At 34.4% G+C, this 2,605-nt stretch overlaps 1 long non-coding RNA gene across 1 annotated transcript; it reads left to right on the plus strand.

Moving 5' to 3' along the window:
* The first annotated feature begins 1,202 nt into the window (after positions 1-1,202).
* On the plus strand, positions 1,203-2,349 carry LOC144998518 (uncharacterized). Its single transcript, XR_013660355.1, has 4 exons — positions 1,203-1,292; positions 1,391-1,720; positions 1,795-1,838; positions 2,125-2,349. It is a non-coding gene; the product is annotated as an uncharacterized LOC144998518 (long non-coding RNA).
* The last annotated feature ends 256 nt before the right edge of the window (positions 2,350-2,605 follow it).

Here is a 2,605-nt window from a genome sequence, read left to right on the forward strand (position 1 = left end):
AGCCCAATTCCACTAAGCCCACACAACTTGCATAATTAGACAAATAAATAAATGATTAAATAATTAAATAATACCTTGGAACCATCAGGCGTTACAAGGGGCCACAAAGATGTATCGTGATATGAAGTTGAGTTATTGGTGACTCTGTATTAAAAGGGACATAACATGGTTTGTCGAGCAGTTCCTGACTTGTAGGAAAGTCAAGGACGAACATCAGAGACCCCACTGCAAGATGCAACCGCTACCCATTCCCATGTCAATAGATTATTGAGATCAGGACGGTATTTTGCTTAGGCAGTGCAACCTGTTTATAAACACAAACCACTTCTTGAAGAACAATGGGACGGTAATAATATTATTACTTTATCAAATTGTGAAATTGTGTTTATCTTTTCTTTTTTGTTTAATTTCATATTTATACATACTCACAAGATGATCAACCTTACAACTCGTTTATGCTGGAATCTCGTGAAGAAAAAGGGGTACATTGCTATATGGCAAAACCACTTAACAATACTTGCTATTTAAGTCGCGAAATGGGGACCCTACCACCATTATGTGATAAAAAAAGTCGATCCAAACGATGTTTGGTATTTTTCTTTTCTCTTTTTCTTTTTTCTTGATCAAGATCAAAGTTGACCATGGTTACTTATTTTGACTTTAAGGTATGTTGACTTAAAGCCATGTGTTTCTCGACTACCAGAAGATGGATCTGGAGCAAATATTACCAATTGGCCCGATCGATTAAATAATCCACCCGCAAGACTCCAAAGCTTAAAACTTGATGCCTACGTGTCAAGAAATGATCTTTTTAAAGTAAAATCTAAATATTGGAAAGAAATAATAGAAAGCTATCTGCGAGCTTTACGTTGGAATACTTACAAACTTAGAAATGTGATGGACATGAGAGCCGGCTATGGAGGGTATTTCCGTCTTTTTAACTTTTCTTTCATTTGTATAACTCTCCTTAATACCATTTTTAATTTGCATTTTTGCAGCCGCCTTAGTTGGCAATCAACTAGATTGTTGGGGTGATGAATGTCGTTCCTGTTAATGGTCCAAATAAATTACCTGTCATCTATGATCGTGGACTCGTTAGAGTTATGCATGATTGGTATAAAACTGTAAAATACTTGTAAAATTATTCAATAAATAATAATAATGATATTGTATCTTTGTGATTATTCCCTAATCTCGATCACCTTGAATCATAGGTATAAGCTATTTAATACATACCCGAGAACCTATGATCTGTTACATGAAACTGGCCTCTTCTCAATTGAGCAAAAAAGGTACTTACTTCTTTACTAGTTACTACCATAATTTTTCTTTTTAGTTAATTGTGAAAATAAATAGAGTAATGTGAATGTTGTATTATTGTTATTATTAGGTGCAATATTAGTATAAGTAGATATCTTTTTGGCCTCCAAATTGGCCTACAAATTTTAGTTAGATATCGCCCAAACATGCCTCTCATGCTCAAGGGGTTTACTTTAAAGATTTAAGGGGGGCAGAAGATCGGTGTCGTTTGTAGACCAAGTGGTGGGAAATCAACTTTGATCCAAGTTCTGTTTAGGCCCCATCTGGAGGAAGTATCATCATTAATGTTCGTTTATTATTTGATGTGCAAAGGAGATTTGAAAGAATCAATGAGAAAATGGAGAAGACTCGAGTCCCTCACATATAGTGCGTGATGCACACAAAAAGGCTAAGACAACATGTATGTGAGTGGATAGTGGATACTTTGATTACTTTAAAATCTTGTTATTTTACCTTATTTGATACTTTTTGCAGCATTCATTGATACAATAGGAGGGAATAGCAACAACTCTTCTAAGGTAAACTAAATTTTTTATAGTATTTATAATCACATTTAGCACATTAATAACTTATGAAGTTTATAATTGTTGTAGTCGTCTTTCTTTAGTCGAGTGTCAAACCATTCTGTTTCTAACTTCCTCCAAACAACTGAAACAAGGATCCGGTGTGGGTCCAGTCGAGTGCTAGTCAATGTGTAATATTAGGTAGCTAAACTTGATTGTGTGATTAATAAAATATGTATATAACAACTCTATCTAGTAGCTAAACTTGATTGTGTGATTAATAAAAGCTTTTTTGCTTCAGCTAATGTTCAAGTTATTACTTGCCATCCACGTTTGGTGGACAACAACCTAGTACACCAGGTGGCAAACCAATGATATGGAGGATTTTTTGTGACATGATATCTGAAAGAAGAAGGTGCCCATTAATAGCAATGTAGTATTAGCTTATATAGTTAGGTAAAACCTCTTAATAACAATATACAATCAAATCCCATTAATATCAATATACTACAATTTTTTGACATGATGCCATTGGATGAAATTGATTGTTTTGGTATATATTTGTTTTTGTATTTTTGTATTATGCATAAATGAGTATCGTAAAGACACGTCTTATATGCATACCGTAAATGGTTGATGAAGTTTATGACATGCAAATGTGTGTCATTTTCATTTATACGGGGCTTTAATGATAGGCAATGCGAGTCCTAAACGCGCGTCATAATGTTACGACACGCAAATGTGTGTCGTCTTCCTTTTTTGACAGGGTCTTCCTTGACACG

The sequence above is a fragment of the Lactuca saligna genome, chromosome 5, assembly GCF_052625555.1.
Source record: "Lactuca saligna cultivar CGN05327 chromosome 5, ASM5262555v1, whole genome shotgun sequence".
In the NCBI taxonomy this organism is placed as follows: Eukaryota; Viridiplantae; Streptophyta; class Magnoliopsida; order Asterales; family Asteraceae; genus Lactuca; species Lactuca saligna.